The 19760-nt window shown below is 39.8% G+C and overlaps 1 pseudogene; it reads right to left on the reverse strand.

Moving 5' to 3' along the window:
- Positions 1–11778: 11778 nt before the first annotated feature.
- On the reverse strand, positions 11779–12734 carry LOC143641311 (olfactory receptor 5A1-like; annotated as a pseudogene).
- Positions 12735–19760: the final 7026 nt, after the last annotated feature.

The following is a 19760-nucleotide window of genomic DNA, read 5'->3' on the forward strand; positions in this document are numbered from 1 at the left end:
TACAGAAAACAATAAATGTTGACTAGGGTGTGGGAAAAAAGATACACTCATACATTGTTGATGGGACTGCAAATTTAAGTACATCAACCACCATGGAGACTTTTCACAAAACTTGGAATGGAACCACAATTGGACCCATCTATCCTACTCCTCAGTTTATACCAAAAGGAGTTAAAATCAGCATAATACATTAATACAGCCAAGTCAATGTTTATAGCAGCCCAATTCACAACACCTAAACAATGGAACAAACTTAGGTGCCCCTTAATAGATTAATTGATTAAGAAAATGTGGTATATAAACATAATGGAATGTTACTCACCTTTAAAGAAGAATGAAATTATGGCATTCACCAGATGGAGTTGGAGAATAATTTGCTAAGCAAAATAATTGAATCCCCAAAAAAGCAAAGGCCAAATATTTTCTCTAATATGCAGTTGCTAATTCACAATAAGGCATGGGGAACTAAAGAAGAATAGCATTACCTTAGATTAAGTAGAGGGAAGTGAAGAGAGTGAAGGGGTTGGGATGTGGGGAAAGGAAAGATAGTAGAATGAGACAGATGTTATTACTCTATTTATATAAGTGACTACATGACCAAAATGATTGTACAACAATCATCATATCCCATCTATGTATGATATATCAAAGCGCATAAATGCATTCTACTGTCATGTATAACCAATTAATACAAACAAAAAAAATTAAAAATTAAGCATAAACAGAACTTCCCAGAATTATGTAATTTAATGAAAAAAAAAAGAAATTTAAGATTTATAAAGATAGAGGAAGGCATGGAGATACAAACCAAAGGTATTCACAATCTCTTCAATGAAATAATATCAGAAATTTCCCAAATCTAATGAGTGAAATGGAAAATCAAATGCAAAAGTCTTCCAAAACTCCAAATTTACAAAGTTAAAACAGATTCACATGAAGACATTATAATGAGAGTGTCTAGTATACCGAATAAGAATAGAATTTTAAGGCTATAAGAGAAAAACATCAGACTATATATCCTGGGAAACCAATATGGATCACAGCTGATTTCCCAACCCAGACCTTCAAATCTAGGAGGTCCTGGAATAGCATGCCAAGCTCTGAAAGAAAATGGATGCCAGTCAAGGATCCTAAATCCAGCAAAATTAAGCTTCAGATTTGAAGATGAAATAAAAACTTCCATGAAAATAAACGAAGTAAACAGAATTCACAACCAAAAGTCCTCACTTCAAAATATTCTCAAAAAAGTCCATGTATGTTAAATGGAAAAATGAAAAAAAAGTGAAGAGAGGAACTAAACTAAAGAATTATTCTAGCAAAGGATAATTAAATTTAAAACTTAATTTAAGTTAAATTAAATTAAAATTAAAATTAAAAACTAGAAGTCAACCAAAATGATTGGAAACACAAATCACATCTCAATAATATTCTTGAACACTATTGGCCTTTATCATTAATCAAAAGACATAGACTGACAGATTAGATTAAAATCAAGACCCAATATATGCTGTTTTCTAGAGACTCACCTCATAGTCAAAAACTTTGACAGACTGAAGGTGAAAGGATGGGAAAAAACATATCACTCACATGGACTGTATAATCAAGCAGGGGTTTCTATCCTCATATCAGATGAAATGGACTTCAGGTCAAAGTTAATCAGAATGGAAAAAGATGGAAATTTCATACTACTTAAAGGAACGATACATCAAAAAGATATAACAATCATGAATCCCCTACCATTGTGCACCTATGTACATCAAACCAAATCCTTCTCAACTTTAAAATTCAAATAAATCACAACACAACAATACTGGGTGACTTTACCATGCCACTGTCACCACTGGATAGATCCTCTAAACAAAAACTAAATACAGAAACCATCAAACTAAAAAATATCATTAATAACATATACTTAACTGACATATATAGAATATTTCAGCCATCAAAGAGCAAATACACTTTCTTCTCAGCAGCACATGGATCTTTCTCTAAAATAGACCATATCTTATTCCATGAAGCAACCCCTATAAAATACAAAAAATAGAGAAATCGGGCATGGAATAAGAGAAAAAAGTATTTAGAGGTAAATGAAAATAGTGATAAAACACATCAAAATCTCTAGGTCACCATAAAGGAAACACTACAAGGAAATTTCACTGCATTGTGTTTATTCATTAAAGAATATAAAGTCAAAAAATAAATGACCTGACATTACATCTGAAAGCCCTAGAAAAAGAAGAACAAGTTAACACTAAAAACAGTAGAACACAGAAAATAATTAAAATAAGAGCTGAAATCAATAAAATTAAAACAAAAGAAAAAATTTTAAAAATTGTCAAAACAAAAACTTGGTTCTTTGAAACAGTAAATAAAATTGATAAACCCTTACCCACACTAACAAAAAGAAACGAAAGAAATAGAAAACTCACATAAATCAAATTCATAATGAAAAAGGAAATATCATGAAAGATAATACTGAGATACAGAGGAATAATTAGAAAGTATTTTGAAAATTTATACTCCAATAAAATAGAAAATCTTGAAGTTATCAACAAATTTCTAGACACATAATTTACACACACACTAAACCAGGAGGGCATACACAATTTGAACAGACCAATCTCAAGCAATAAAATAGAAGATGCCATCAAAATCCTACGAACTAAAAAAAAAAAAAAAAAACATAAGACCAGATTCTCAGTCGGTTCTACAAGATCATCTATGAAAAATTAATAACAATGCTTCTCAAATTATAGAAACAGAAAATGAGGCAACACTTCCAAACTCATTCTATGACACTAATATCATTCTGATACTAAAACCAAAGATCCATCAACAAAAGAAAACTTCAGACTAATATCCCTGATAAATATAGATGCAAAAATTCTCAATTAAATTCTGCCAAATTGCATACAAAAACATTAAAAAGAGAGTGCACCATGATCAAATGGGATTCATCCCAGGGATGCTAAGTTGTTTCAACATATGGAAATCAATAAACATAATTTATCACATCAAAAGACTTAAAGGATCTCATGAAAATCCTAACAGATGCTGAGAGAGCATTCAACAAAATATAGCACCTCTTCATATTCAAAACACTAGAAAAACTAGGAATATTAGAAATATACCTCAACATTGTAAAAGTTATTAATGCTAAATCCAATGCCAAATTCATTCTAAATGGAGAAAATTTGAAAGCATTATTTTTCTAAGAACTGAATCAAGACAATATGCCCTCTTTCACCACTTTTATTCAACATTGTCCTTGAAACTCTAGCCAGAGCAATTATACAAGAGAAAGAAATTAATAGAATATGAATAGAAAAAAAATTCAAAATATCACTATTTGCCAATAACATAATTCTGTATTTAGAAGAACCCAAAAAATATTCCTCCAGAAACATTCTAGAACTCATAACTGAATTCAGCAAAGTAGCATGATATAAAATTAACACCCAAAAAAATCAAATTTGTTTCTATAAATCAGTGATGAATCCACTGAAAGTAAAATTAGGAAAATGACCCCATTCACAATAGCCTCAAAAAACAATAAAATATTTGGAAATCAATCTAACAAAAGAAGTTAAAGAACTCTATAATGAAATATATGAACACTAGAGAAAGAAATTGAAGAAGATCTTAGAGATGGAAAGAACTCGGCAGAGCCAAGATGGCAGAATAGAGGAGGCACTTTTTCTGGCTGCTCTGTGGCATGAAACCAAGAAAGCAGTCAGGCAGTTTCTCCACAAGGTTTCACCTAGATGGAATACAACATCTCAGAGTGGGCGAGAGGACCCCTATACAGCAGATTTTCGCAGAAACCACCAGCACTGCAACAGCCTGTGCAGAAATCAGAGCTGCATTCCAGTAAGACTCCAAACTCTGGACCCAAGCCTGCAGTTCTAGCGTGCACAGGGCTCTCAAGTGGCGCAGCAAAATCACCTAATCAGCACCTCTGCAGAACTTCAGACTGTGCTCTGCTCCCACGCAGGACACTGAGCTGCTATCTAGCCACAGCCCAAGGCCATCCCAGCTCCCTCCACCTCATCAGACACCCCGGCACTGGAAGCAGACTCACTCCATCTTGGAAAACTTTTTTCACCATTTTTTGGTGGGTGTGGCTATCAGCACTAATTGAACAGGTACCAGGTTTACAACTCCCCTCCCCCACCCTTCTCAACTGCAATAACTTGGCACAGTGTCTACCCAGCACAAAACAGCTCTCAGTTGAACAGGAGCACAGTGCCGACTACTGTCAGGCCACCCACATGGTGTGAGCCTAGGGGCGAGAGGTCTTGCAGTTGGGACCTTATAAGCAACAGAGGGGAGGAGTCTAAAGCCTGGAGAAAAACAGAAGAAATAGGATGGGGAGCTCCATTTAGGAGAGGGAGATGATGGGTGGGGGCCTCAAGTCTTATCACTCTGGTTACCTACACCACCCTGAGGGCACAGACTCCAGCTTAAAATATACAACTCCACCTACTGGAAGGGAAGAGAAGGAGGAAAGAAAAGGAATTCTAAGAGTATTTTTTTTATTATTATTTTTCTTCTTTTTCCTCTACCCTTCTATTCTCTGGCCCTCACAACCTCAACATATGTGAAACCAAGAACTTTGCATGATATAGAACTCTGAGAATTGAGTCACCTGAATAATATAGAAGAATTGCATAAGGCCCTCCTTTTTTCTTTTTCTTCTCTCTTTTTTCTTTCTTTCTTTCCCTTTTTTCTTCTTTCTTCTTCTTTCACCCTCCAAATTTTACTACTTTAACATCCTGCAATTTTCTAAATACATATGTGTGTTTGTTTTTATGAACTCTGCTGTCCTCCCATGTACTTGTCTACCCTAAATTACTTTCTGTCTATTCCCATGTTACTAACCCTCTTCATTAGCATTCTCCTACAAATTTCCTAAGTTATATTAACCCCATATCCTCACATCTTTCCCGCTTAGCATATTGTCCTACGCCTGACCCTGAGATCATTGTCTGCTGCCAGAAACTGTAATCCTTCTATGAAATTACTGATTATATTTTAAATAATAATTGAATCCAACATTTCTGGACATTGAGACTAAACTATAAATGTCTTAATAACAATAATTTGCTCATAGGTGATGTATGGTTGATATTGGGATCTGTTAACATTGTCCTTCCCTACAAAGGAGGGATCTTGGAACCATACAAGAACACTACAAATCTATAGGGTAAAAACAATAACACACCAGTCCCACAGAGCTAGAATGAAAGAAACGAGAGCAACAGGAAAAGACAAGGGAAGAAAGTACCACAAACAAATCAAGACAATACATCATTAGAAGAATTGACAGCTACAGCAAAAAAAAAAAAAAATGTCAGAGAAAGATTTGAGGATATATATGGTTAAAATATTCTATTATCTCAAAGAAGACATACACGAACATATACAAGCAGTGGAAGATCACTTCAACAATGAGCTACATAAACAAATCCAAGAAGCAAAAGATCACCTCAACAGGGAGATAGAGGTTTTAAAAAAATTAAATAAAATAAGAAATCCTTGAATTGAAAGAAATATCAAGAGAGGAAATAGAAGAAGCCATCAAAAGATTACCAATCAAGAAAAGCCAAGAACTGGATGGATACACAGCCGAGTTCTACAAGACCTTTAAAGAAGAACTAATACCAATGCTCTTCAATTTATTTCAGGAAATAGAAAAAGAGGGAACACTTCCAAACTCATTCTATGAGGTCAATATCACCCTAATTCCAAAACCAGAAAAAGACATCAAAGAAAGAAAACTTCAGACCAATATCTCTAATGAACAAAGATGCAAAAATTCTCAATAAAATTCTGGCAAATTAAATACAAAATCATATTAAAAAGATTGTGCAACAAGATCAAGTGGGATTCATCCCAGGGAAGTAAGATTGGTTCAACATATGGAAATCAATAATGTAATTCATCACATCAATAGTCTTAAAGATAAGAATCATATGATCATCTCAATACATGCAGAAAAAGCAAATACAGAACTCTTTTATGTTCAAAACACTAGAAAAAGGAGAGATAACAGGAAGATATCTCAACATCATTACGGCTCTCTATGCTAAGCCTCAGGCCAACATTATTCTAAACGGAGAAAAAATGAAGACATTCCCTCTAAAAAGAAACAATTCAAAGATGCCCTCTCTCACCACTTCTATTCAACATGGTTCTTGAAACACTGGCCAGAGCAATTAGACAGATGAAAGAAATTAAAGAAATATGTACAGGAAAAGAAGAACTTAAATTAGCTCTGTTTGCTGATGATATGATTCTATACCTAGAAGATCCAAAAGACTCCACAAGAAAATTTCTAGAACTAGTAAATGAATTCAGCAAAGTAGCAGAATATAAAATCAACACCCATAAATCAAAGGAATTTCTGTATATCAGTAGTAAAGCCTCTGAGAAGGAAATGAGGAAAACTACCCCATTCACATTATCCTCAAAAAAAAGATACTTGGGAATAAATTTAATGAAAGAGGTAAAATAAAATACAATGAAAACTACAGAATCCTAAAGAGAAAAATCAAAAAAGATCATAGAACATGAAAAGATCTACCTTGTTATTGGATAGGCAGAATTAATATTATCAAAATAACCATAGTACCAAAAGCAGTGTACAGATTTAATGCAATTCCAATCAAAATCTCAAAGGCATTCCTCATAGAAATAGAAAAAGCAATCATGAAATTCCTCTGGAAAAATAAGAGACCCAGAATAGCTAAAGCAATCCTTAGCAGGAAGAATGAAGCAGGTGGTATCACTACACCAGACTTTAAACTATACTACAGAACAACAGTAACAAAAACAGCATGGTATTGGCACCAAAACAGGCTGGTAGACCAATGGTACAGAATGGAGGACACAGAGACTAACCCAAAAAATTACAACTATCCCATATTAGACAAAGGTACCAAAAACATGCATTGGAGAAAAGATAGCATCTTCAACAAATTGTGATGGGAAAACTGGAAATCCATATGCCACAAAATGAAATTAAACCCCTATCTCTCACCATGCACAAAACTTAATTCAAAATGGATCAAGGACCTAGTAATTAAAGCAGAAACTCTTCGTCTAATATAAGAAAAAGTAGGCCCTAATCTTCATCATGTGGGATTTGGCCCCAACTTCCTTAATAAGACTCCTATAGAGCAAGAATTAAAACCAAGAAACAATAAATGGGATGGAATCAAACTAAAAAGTTTCTTCTCAGCAAAAAAAAAAAAAAATCTGTGATGTGAATAGAGAGCCTACATACTGGGAGCAAATTTTTACCTCTCACACATCAGATAGAGCACTAATCTCTAGGGTATATAAAGGAATTCAAAAAGCTAAACACCAAAAAAACAAATAAACCAATCAACAAATGGGCCAAGGACCTGAACAGACACTTCTCAGAAGAGGATATACATTCAATCAACAAATATATGAAAAAATGTTCATCATCTCTAGCAATCAGAGAAATGCAAATAAAAACTACTCTAAGATATAATCTCACTCTAGTCAGAATGGCAGCTATTATGAATATAAACAACAATAAGTGTTGGAGAGGATGTGGGGGAAAAGTACACTCATACATTGCTGGTGGGACTGAAGATTGGTGCAGACAATATGGAAAGCAGTATGGAGATTCCTTGGAAATCTGGGAATGGAACCGCCATTTGACCAGCTATTCCTCACCTCAGTCTATACCCAAAGGACTTAAAGACAGCATACTACAGGGACACTGTCACATCAATGTTTATAGCAGCACAATTAATAATAGCTAAACTGTGGAGGCAACCTAGATGCCCTTCAGTGGATGAATGGATAAAAAAATGTGGCATACATACACAATAGAATTTTACTCAGTATTAAAAAAGAACAAAATCATGGCATTTGGATGGCATTGGAGAAGATAATGCTAAGTTAGCCAATCCCAAAAAACAAATGCCAAATGTTTCCTCTGATATAAGGAGGCTGACTCATAGTGTGGTAAGGAGGGCGAGCATGGGAGGAATAGATGAATTCTAGATAGGGTAGAGGGGTGGGAGGGAAGGGAAGGGGCAGGGGATTAGCAAGGATGGTGGAATGTGATGGTCATCCTTATACAAAGTACATGTATGAAGACTCAAATTGGGGTCAACATTCTTTATATACAGAGATTAAAAAATTGTGATATATATGTGTATTAAGAATTATAATACAAAAAAAACAAAATATATGTATAAAGGTATGATTGGTGTGAACATCTTTATATAGAGAGATATGAAAAATTGTGCTCTATATGTGTAATAAGAATTGTATGTATGATATGTCAAGATCATTGTACTGTCATGTGTAACTAATAAAAAAACAAAAGAATTGTAATGCATTCCACTGCTGTCATGTATTTTAAAAAATAAAATCAATAAAAGAAAAAAAGAAAAAAAAAGAAGATGGAAAGAACTCCCATGCTCTTGGACAGGCAGAATTAACATTGTCCAAATGGTGGTACTACCAAAAGTGTTATACAGATTTAGTTCAATTCCTATTAAAATCCCAATGACATTCTTCATAGAAATAGTAAAAGCAGTCATGAAATTCATTTGTAAAAATAAGAGAGCCAGAAGAGCCAAAGCAATCCTCAGCAAAAACTATGAAGCAGGAGGCATAACAATACCCGAACTTAAATTATACTACAGAGCCATAGTAACAAAAAGGACTATTTCTTTTTCTTACTGCTGTTTTCAGTTTAAGCAGGCAAGACTGGGGGATGTAGAGTACTTTCCATATTAAAATATCCTTCAGGTAATAAATGACCATGTGAATTATCATCCTTTCAAATTTGATAACAGTGACATCCCTTTACCAGGAGCAAACATCATAGCTGAATACAAAGTGGGACTATGATCATAAAGGAAAGATCAGACAAGGAAAGTGGTCTAAATCAGAAATCAGGAAGAAAAGGTGTGCTACAAGTCGCGCCCTGGTAGAGCAGTGGGTGCCTGGATTTAAGCACTTAGTGGATGTCGGCCTCAGTGTTGTCATGCATGAGATGAGGTTGTGGCAGCAAGATACTGCTCCTCAGAAGTGGAAATATGCATCACGATAGCCGGGCAAACCTTTGACTCAGAACCTAAAGTCCAGTGGAGCATTGATGGACAGTAAATGGATGGCCACCACAGGAAGACACTGGAGGTGGCCAACACAAAGCATGCCATGGAGCTGCTGGAGTGTCCATATGAGTGGAATGAAGATGGGTTCTGAAAGCTGGAGGAGATGGAAGTAGCCACCTGGGTGACAAGCTGTGGAATCCAGGGAGTGACGGCCATGGTCTCCAGTATTCACACAACAGGAATCAGAACCACTAGAGAGAAAGGGTGGTGCAACAGGAATCCACGCCAATGGGTGTAGGTCAAATGCACCAAGAATGTGAGTGGGAAAGAAGAGTGTCTTCAACCAATTGGGCTGGGAAAACCTCACAGCCAATGCAAAGAATGACAGATGCTTATCTCTCACAATGGTCAAAAAAATCAACCTGAAATTAATCAAAGACATAAGACCTAAAAGTATGGGTGAGGGTTTGGATCTTCCAGCATTTTGTATTTTTTTTTAAGGCATAGACATCTGTTCAACATGAAATACATGACAGTGTTTCAGAACATGGAGATAAATTGAAATCTGAAAATGAGTCATGCTCTGCTGACTTCTGCAGAGTAGCATTGCATACCACAGAGGAAGTGATGTGGAAAGTCCAAGTTTTAATTTTTCCACGTTGTACTATCCACAGAGAATGAGGATGCAGAAGCAACCCTGGCACCTTCAGTGTGGGATGTGTTCAAGGACAGCTGAGTGAGGATGATGTAAATGTGCTTCTGAAGATGAAATATAACAGAAATCATACTGCTAATCGTGATTTTCCAGATAGGAATGGCAAGAGCCCCTGAAGAATTTACTTTACTATAAGAGCATGCAATAATCCATGTGTTTAAGGAACTGAACAGTTCACAGAAGAAGAATTACAATAGGTCACAAAATAATGAAAAAAAAATGTTACATCACTAGCAATTAGAGCAATGCAAATTAAATCTACACTGAGATTTTGTCTCACTATAGTCAGAATTGCAATTATCAAGAATGCAAGTAACAATAGATGTTGGTGAGGATGTGGGAAAAAGATTAACTGATACATCGATAGTACATCGATAATGGGATTGTAAATTAGGGTGAGCTTTCTGAAAAGCAGTAGGGAGATTCCTTAGAAAATTTAGAATGGAACCAACATTTGACCCAGTTATCCCATTATCCCACTCCTTAGTATATATTTTTATATCCAAAGGATTTAAAAGCAGCTCAATTCACAATAGCTAAGCGATGTAACCAATATGCCTTTCAATAGATGAATGAATAAAGAAAATGTGGTATATATACACAATGGAGTATTACTCAACCATAAGTATGAATGACTTTCTGACATTTGCCAGCAAATAGATGGATCTGGAGACTATACTGCTAGGTGAAATAAACAATCCCAAAAAATCAAGGTTGAATGTTTTCTCTGGTATGTGGATACTAACACAACCCGAGTGGTGAGGGTAAGAGTAGAAGTTCAGTGGATTAGACAATGGGAAATGGGGGATAGGAAAAGGAAAGACAGTGAAATGAATGTGATGCAATTTACCCCTGTACCCATAGGAAAACAACTCAGTGAATACCACCATCTTGTACATCTACAAGAATGGTATCCTAACGAGAATAATATATATTTCATTCTTGTATAATAAAGTCAAAGTGGATTCTATTGTCATGGATAACTAAAGAGAACCAAAAAATTTTAAAATAAATAAATAAATTAAGATAACCTGGTACTTTCCTATCAATAGTTGGAGAAGGGAGACAGCATGAAAAGGAACTGCAACTGTAGTTTAATTCTGTCCCAGGGATGGAATTCTAAATTTTCTGAAAATACAACCATACAATACAGTGGTGGAGAAAGGGAGAGTTGAGCTTCAGCCCTGAGACCACCCAGTGTCCTCCTTAACATCCACTTGGTATTTGGGGGTTTCAGTTGTTGTCTGAATACAGTGTTCTTTCTTCAAGAAAAAAAAAGGAGGCGGTGCTTAAAAAACCATTGAATTGATTAAATATTGATTATTGATTGTAGACAACAGATAACTAAAGACTAAGGAGACTAAGAAGGAATAGCTAGTAAAGGATCATGAAATGTTCAGGAAAAACCTGTGAGAACTAGAAATTCATGATATTTAGAAAGATAAAGATCAAAGACAATGCATTCTACTCTTTGGATGTCTAAGCAGAGAATGGGTTGAATAGTTGCATCAGGAATGGTCAGGTAGTTTGGAATATAGGGGGGAAATCAGTAGGTTTTAGAAATGTTAAAAATGTGTTCCTCCTGTTATATTCAGGAAAATGATGTCAAGAAAGGAAAAAAAAAAAAAAAGGAAATTCATGATTAGGGGCCACAGCATGAGAGTGATGATAAAGATTTGAGAATACCATTCCAGAAAAACTCACAGAAAAAAAAAAAAGAATTCTTACGCATATACTAAATAGAAGAATTATTTTAAAATGATTTTTATGGTACAATATGAAGAAATCAAGATTTGTATGTTTCTGTGGTGGAACTGTATGTAAAACCACTGAAGTGAAAGACCTTCTGGGGAGGGAGGAGAAGCAGCAGGTGATGGGTGGGGACCTCCATCCACAGGTGAGACTCAGCGGGAGGGCAGAGGAGGGATGGAGGAGGTTGTCTGCACCCCCTGGGCATCAGACCCCAGGACCAAGGCCAGCTGTGCAGCACCCAGCGCTCAGACTCCGCTGGCAGCTCAGCCTTTGCAGCTCGACCTTCATGTCTCCGTTCCTCAGAGAGTAGATGACGGGCTTCAAGGAAGGGGTGAGGATGGAGTAAAAGACGGTGCCAGACGACCCTGGGTGGGGGAGTCCTGAGAGGCAGACCTCAGATAGGTGAAGCTTCCACAGCCGTAAAACAGAAGGAGGGTGGTCAGGCAGGAGAAGCAGGTGGACAAGGCCTTCCAGCGACGGTCCCCCGAGGGAATCCGTAGGAGGGTGGAGAGGATGTGGATGTAGGAGAGGAGGGTGAGGGTGAAGGAGCTCAAGATGAGGCAAAGCCCACCTCTTGCCTGGGGTGGAAGTCAGCACAGAAGAGCCTCATGAGAGCGGGAATGTCACAGAAGAAATGCTCCACTCCGTTGGGCCAACAGAAGGGCAGGGAAAGGTATTGACTGTGTGGAAGGCAGAGTAGAGGGCCCCGCCCACCCCCGCCCACCCAAGACAGGACCGCCAGTGCCCAGCACTGCCAGTTCTCATGATGGTCCCATAGAGCAGGGGCCTGTAGATGGCCACTCACTGGTCATAAGACATGGCCATGAGCAGAAAGCACTCAGCTGAAGCAAGCATGAAAAACATAAGCTGAGCCACACACTCGAGGTAGGAAATGACCCCAGGGCCCTGTAGGGTGGTAGCCAGTGCCTGGGGATGGTGACCAAGGTGTAGCTCAGGTCCAGAAAACACAAATTCTTCAGGAAGAAGTACATGGGTGTGTGGAGGCGGCTGTGTCTAAGCACAGCTGTGATGATGGACATGTTCCCCAGGAGGCCAAAGGCGTAGACCAACAGGAAAGAGACAATGACCAGTGGCCTCCATTCTGGGATGTCTGAGAATCCCCTGAAGATGAAGTGTGTCACTCTGGTCTGATTGGACATTTCTCCCCCTCTGAAGTTGTGTTCAGATGCAGTGGCCACAGATAGCTAAGAGGAGGTCAGCTGGGAATATGTCTAGGGAGGTCCTTTGTCTACAGAGGTGCATCTTCTCTCAATGGAAAAATATCCTAGAAGCAGCTTATATGAGAATCATAATCCAGGAAATTGATGAATCACTCTGCAGCCTGTTCCCCAATTACACTGCTGGAAAACAGTGTCTCATGGAAGAGAGGAGACGAGGGGAGGGAGGGGAAAGCAGAGAGGAGAGGATAACAGAGGAGACAGATGTCTGTCAATTTTTCCTTCCATTCATTGTGGGGGCTTCAGGTAAGAGGTCTCATGTATTTATTTCACACATTGACCCAGGTCACCACTTGGGGTGTTTCAGTGAATGGAGAGATGGTTCTTTTTTAACACTTTCCTTCCTCATGGTTCTCCTGCCCATAGATTTCCCCAGCCCTCCTAGGTTTTATAATACTCTGGAATAATACTTGGGAAAACACTAGCTATAATAAAAAACTAGGAATGGAACCCTGAAATGACACTGCTGTCCCACTCCTTTGTATTCATCCAAAAGAACTAAAATTGGCTTAGTATAGTGACTCAGCCACATCCATCCATGTTTACAGCACACTCCCAAGAGCCAAGATAGGGGACCAGCCCAGGAGCCTGTGAAGAGATGAATGGGTCTAGAAAATGTGGACTAGTATGGCTGAGTTTGCTCAGCCACCAAGAAGAATGAAATGATGTCATTTACTTGTAGGTGCATGGAGGTGGAGCAAAGGGATGAAAGTGGAGAACTTCATGCTGAGTGAAATAAGCCAGAGTAAGAAAACCAAGGGTGGAATGTTTTCTGTCTTATGTGGGTTAGAACAAAATAAGGAATGGGGGAAAGAGTGGACCTCAAGAAGGGAAGACAGTGGAGTGGAAGGGTTGGGGTGGTGAGCAGGGATGGGGAGAGGAGGATCTGAGAGTTGAGGTTCACCAAACTATTCTGTGCACATGTGTAAACCCCCAGGGAAGGCCGCCCTTATGTTTATCTGCCCAGTGCTAATTTAAAAAACAACAAATAAATAGAAAGAAGGCCATTACAACAGGAAGGAGGTCAGGGAATAGGAAAGGGGAGGGGAAGGGGAAGTACAGGGGGTTGAAAGGGGCAATTTAGTTTCATGCACATTCTAATATTTCAAAATAAAACCCACTATCATGTATAACTATAATGCACCAATAAAATCATTAAAATTATTTAGTAAAAAAATTTAGTGTCAAATTTCTATAAGGAAAGTCTTACATATGTACTTCATTAATTCAATTTGAAATATGAAATATGTAATATAATTCAGAAAATATTATACACTGCACTTACTTCAGTACAATATATTTAATGAACATGGATATATTTTAGAAAAAGGAGAAGATCAAAACATGTACTAAGAAATCTAAAGTTCAAACACATTTTCAAACAGTTGCTCTTTGTGGGGACAAGTGCATGGGGTACTGCGCACATGGCATATGTTAAGGGCTTCTGGGTGACAGGCCACTCCCCTTGTGCTAGGCATGTGAACAGTAGGCCACTTACCCCTGTAGGCACAGCCCTGGGCATGAGGCCATGTGTTGCAGTCCCTGTGCTTGCTCCATAGCCCACTCCTTGATTGGTGGCTTCAAGGACAGTTAGCAGAAATTGCACTGATTGCTGCCTATAATCTGCCTAGCTGCTGCCTGAATATATAATACATGGTAACTGCTCAATAAAATCAGACCTGCCTCCTGCTTGGTCTCAAAGGTCTTGATTAGCAACTCTGCAGCCACACTCTCCTCTATCCTGTTCCGTGGACCTCCTTGCTGGAAGAGAGAGAGCCCACACATCTTTTCTCTGCACAGATGTGTCCAGGGGTACCATTGTGACATTCTGGCTCCTGATCCCTGTTGTGGATGCTGTCCCTCAAGCCTTATTTTTCAGACAGGGCAGGACATTTGCTGTGACACAGCAGCAGGAAGGTGCTGGGGAGTGGTCACAGGTCATCTCCTTCTGCAGACCCATTCTCACTCCACCCAAGTCCACACTCACATGATTGACACTCCTGACTCAAGGCTTGGCTTTTTCAGCCAGGCCCTTTGACAAAGCCCTGACAACTGCCCATCAGCAACATTTTCAATAGGGAATTCTTATTTATTTTGGAAAGTTGGTTAAAGTTGGGAATTTTAACTTTATCCTAACATCTGATATGATTAAATATGTCCATGCAAACTTTTCTCTACAGTTACCTGCTGTGGAGGAGTCCTAGATTATTTAATAGCCTCAAACACGTTGAAGTTAAGTTGAGCACTTAACTGTCATATTGGAGTTAGAATACACAAAAGCAATTATGAGGGATCTTTTATAAAACAACTCTGCTAAGAACCAGGGAAACTGTCTTCTACTGAATGCATAAATTTAACGTAAGCCCTTGATTCCAGGTGTGCACACCAAATCCCTGCTCCTAGTGGTCTGGTTAGTGTCAGTTTCCTACTTGTTGTCTTTTCCCTCTGTGGGCCTGATCCTGTAGAGCAGGACAGGGCCTCTTGCCCTATGTGTAGTCTGTGCTCAGTGGAGAGTAAAGGAGTTAGCAGCCTGATTGCAACCTGGTGGAAGTTGTCCTTCACACACTAGGCTTTAGACGTGGTTCTGCAGGAGCTCACTCTAGCATTTCCAGCTGTGTGAGTGTGCAACCTCCTGCAGACACTCACCAGAAACCCACCATAAAATATGCTTGAATATGCTTGTGATGGTTATTGAATACCATTGCATGGTAGAAGCTCATCTGCTGCTCTGAGCCCTTTCTTCCCCAATTTACCCAAAGTCCAGAGAAGACATTTCCTATTCATAGCAGAACCAGAGCACCAAGGCCACAGCCCTGTCTCTGATCCCCACAACCACTCTCTGTATTCAACATTACTAAGAACTGAAAGAAGACAGGTGACAACAACTCTCCCCCATTGACTTCAGACCAATCAGTGGGCAGACAGAACTGGACTTGTAGGACACTAAAGAACATTATGTGCTAGAATTTGTCTTAGGACAAACATTTGTGTAATACTTCTCCAACATGAACAGAGGGACTGAATTTATGAAACCATCAAGCTCAATTATGAGCTGCCTCCTGAAGACTCACCTCACTGTGAGGACAGATTGAAGCAAAGGGACAGGGAGGGTGTTGTATGTTATGAAGGCCAAAGAGAGCAAGGGCAGCTGTTCACACCTCAGCCAGACTCTAAGGACAAGCCGAGGGGGAAGTCCAGTAATGACACGCCTTCATTGCTCAAGAGGACTTAACACCAAGCACAGGTCACCTCACACACACTGACACAGGGAAACCATGTCAGGAATGGGAAGGAAGGAAAAATAGTTCCTTGGCAGAAAGGGAACTGAGCAGCTCAGTTTTGTGTCTCTGTTTTTATGAGAAGCCCTTGCTAGATGTCTATCTTGCTGATTGACTGGAAATACCCACATCTTGCAGTACTGCCAGAATTGCAACCTGCCTTCTGGGTGCAGGAGCCCAGAGCCCACAGGGTCCCTGTCACCTCCAGATGCTGCAGCTGCCTGAAACCATATCCAGAGAAAACACCCAGCTTGTTTATTCCACTCACATTGCAACAGCCCACAAGGCTGCACCTCACAGCTTTACAGAAAACCAGGAGACCATGGAGGCAGGACAAGTCATCTGCAGGCTGATGCCCTGCAGGTCAGGTGGCTACAGGAGACAGCCAGACCAACAGACAGTGTGGTAGAGCAAGGCCATCACAAAACCTCCAGCTCAGGGGAAATGATCAGCATGGCTCCAGAATGTACACAGAAGCAAAGTTGAGAGGGAATTGGTTACAAATTCCAGGATGGTGGGCCTGCTTCTGTCTTCCTATTTTATGCAAGCTGATAGGACATGATGTACACTCAACAGATGTTTGAAACACTTGCACTTTTTAGGCAGGATAGGACTTCATCTCATTTTATTGCATTGAACTCAGGACTTCAGGCATGCTAGGCAGGAGCTCTACCACTGAGCTACACCTCCACTCTAGGGATTTAACATTTACAGGACAATTTTAAATTTTTAAAAGGACAAATTTAAATTTTAAAATTTAAATTCTCATTGAACCAGTTTGTGCTTGAGACTTTTCAGTAATTTGCATGTCAGTAATAAAAATAAAAACAAAAAGATTAAAATTAAATTCTAAACTAGAGCAACCTGGATGGCCATGAATGACAGGAAACAAGGAGCACATGCAGGGAGGTGAGAGAGTGGGGGAAAGATGTGGGGTGGATCCTCTGTCTAGTTTCCCACAGCATTGACCAGAGTGATAGTTTTGATGCATTAGTTGAACTCTGACCTTCAGGTTTTATCCCTATAATAATAGTGTCTCACAGAATCCACTTCATGGTCATGTGAGTACACACACACACATAGACACACACACACACACACACACACACACACACAGGGTATGTTTGATAAACCAATCCAGACTAACTCCTCCTACATGTCACTGGTCAGGCGTTGTAGACAGGGTGAGAGTGGAAAGGATTGTCAACATTGGTGAAGCCTGGAGTTGAACAAAGAGGGAGACAGGACAGGATGAGGATGACCCAGAGCTGTGCCCCAGAGAGCTCTGCTGCTTCCTTAGCTCTAACTGCAGTGTCCTCCAGGCCCCAGAGGATCTGTGAACAGACATGTCTCATCCAGTCCCCTGTCAGCATCCTAAACCAGGGGTGACGCCACCCTCCTCTTCCTGGTGACTTAGCCAGGCCACACTCCCTGGCCATCTGGTGCCGCAATCCGGCTGCAGCAGAATAACCGAGGGGTGACGAATAACTTGTGTACGTTGATGCAGCAGGAATGTCAGCCCTTTATTGTAGGATAACAGAGGTATTTATACATTTTGCACAGCTTATCTTAATTAGCATAAACTAGATACAGCAGTCAACCAATCAGGAATCTCCACACTTAATGGCTCGCTTTTGTTACTTTACAAACCACTCCCGCTGGCATTTTGCCAGGTGCCATCCAGACTTGTTTACAGACTCTAACAATCTGGGTGAGGCGCAGCGTGCTCTGAGGTGAGTTCAGCCAGGCAGGTGGCCCTGGAGCTCAGGGCCATGACTGTGCTGGGCTTGCTGACTTGCTGTTGAGGTGCTCTGTTAGGTCCTCACGGCATTTCCTCATCTTTTTCTATCACCTGTTTTTCTGACAAATAGAAATGTGTTCTCATCTTTGAATTTTCATATAGAATTTATTTGCTGCAACATCTTAAGGAGTGTATTTTTATTTGGGATTATTTATGGACATAGGAGTATATATTCCTTCTTATGCTTCAGATGGTTGATAGGAAGCTGCATTAGTTGTCCCAAGACTGCAACTTTGCAGAGGGAGAAGGGCTGTCCTTGCTTCACATGGAGGTGACTCCTAGGGTCACAGCAATGCTGGAAGCAAGTGTCCTGAGCCTGTTCATTTTTCCCTGATGACACACGGTGAGTGGACCAGACCCAAGCTGTTCATGGCAGAGGGAGAACAGTGTTTTATAAGGACACTGAAGGAGGTGCTCTGCTGCACGCTGGGGTGGGACATGGCCCTATCTTGAGTCACTTGTGTGATGTTAGGCAGAGACCCTGAGACCCTGGATTGTCAGTCTGTACTAGATGGAAATAAGAAGAGTAGGACCTCAGAGGCTCTGTGAAAGCTGGAACATGGTCAGCAATTCCTGGATGCTGCTGACTAATAAGGTGGCTCTGTGTTTGTCTACCAAAATTGTCACCAATTCCCCATGTTAAACGTGCATCAGGCTGCTCCCATGAAACATACGCAGGTGCCTAGAGAAGAGTAAGAGAGCAGGTGGGACAGGCCCAGGATGTGGAGCAGACTGGGTCCCTGGTCCTGTATATTCTTGGGGTGCTATGCTCCCTAACAGTGGCAGAGCCTCTCCCTCACTGCCCCTCTCTCCTCTGTCCTCTCAGAAAATTCTGTCCCTATCTTCACTGCAGCTGTTTGTGTCCATTCCTTGTTCCACTTTGTCCACAGAGTTTGATGGGACAGAAGGTGTGATTTCAGTTCATGGGAAAGATCTCAAATTCTCCAAAGAGCTCAGCCTTCATCTGCCAACAGGTTAGGATTTCATGGACAGGAAGTCTATCTGTCTATCATGTCTTTCTCCACTGTCTGTCATCCACCTACTACCCCCTACCCACCTACCATCTCTGTCCCTGGGCATGCACCTCTCCTGCTGTCTACCTCTGCAGTGGGTCTCAGTCATGCTAGACCCTAGGGCTACAGCATCAGAAGCCGTGTATTGTGTCCACTGCTTCAGTGCCTCCCAGCAGGGGCTGTCAAAAGTGGACTATCACATCTGGTTTAGGATATAATACAAGGGAGAAAATGTGCTTCAACTTTCCTTTTTTAAAAAAATACCTTTGTATTCTATCTACTGTTAGTCTTTCTAGAGAGAAGAGACATCAGACCCTCAGGCTGAGAGAGAATCAAATTTAACAGTTATGCTTTCAGAAGCAGAAGATTGGAAAGGTTTTATCTCTTTAATAGAAAACGTGGAAGAAGCCACTATTGATTTCCTTAAGAAAGGTGGGGCACATTTTATGTTCATTGCCCTTTTTACTTATTTTGTCCCTATATAAAAATCCTGCCTCAAATATTATGGATGCTATTTTCCGTGTAGAGTCTGAAAATGACCTCCAGAAGTGCAGACAAGGTTAACAAGCCCTTGACCTGTATTCAGCATCTACACAGAGGTGGCTGAGCATCAAGACAAAGCAGGCAACAGTGAGTGCCCTGAGACCTCTCCGTGTGGTTCTGTTAACTCTCTGACTCTCAGTGTCCATTAAAATTGATTGTGTCTGTAAATAAATCAAATGATGTTGGCAAAATAGCCAAAGCCTTTCTGGTGAATAGCAGTGATCCCCAAATGCTTGTTCTGCACCTGAGATTGAGTGCAAATGGCAGAGATGGAAGATGGATCAGGAGGAGCCCTGGCTGTGCTGAATTTTCA

Source organism: Callospermophilus lateralis, unplaced genomic scaffold (assembly GCF_048772815.1).
Source record: "Callospermophilus lateralis isolate mCalLat2 unplaced genomic scaffold, mCalLat2.hap1 Scaffold_957, whole genome shotgun sequence".
NCBI lineage: Eukaryota > Metazoa > Chordata > Mammalia > Rodentia > Sciuridae > Callospermophilus > Callospermophilus lateralis.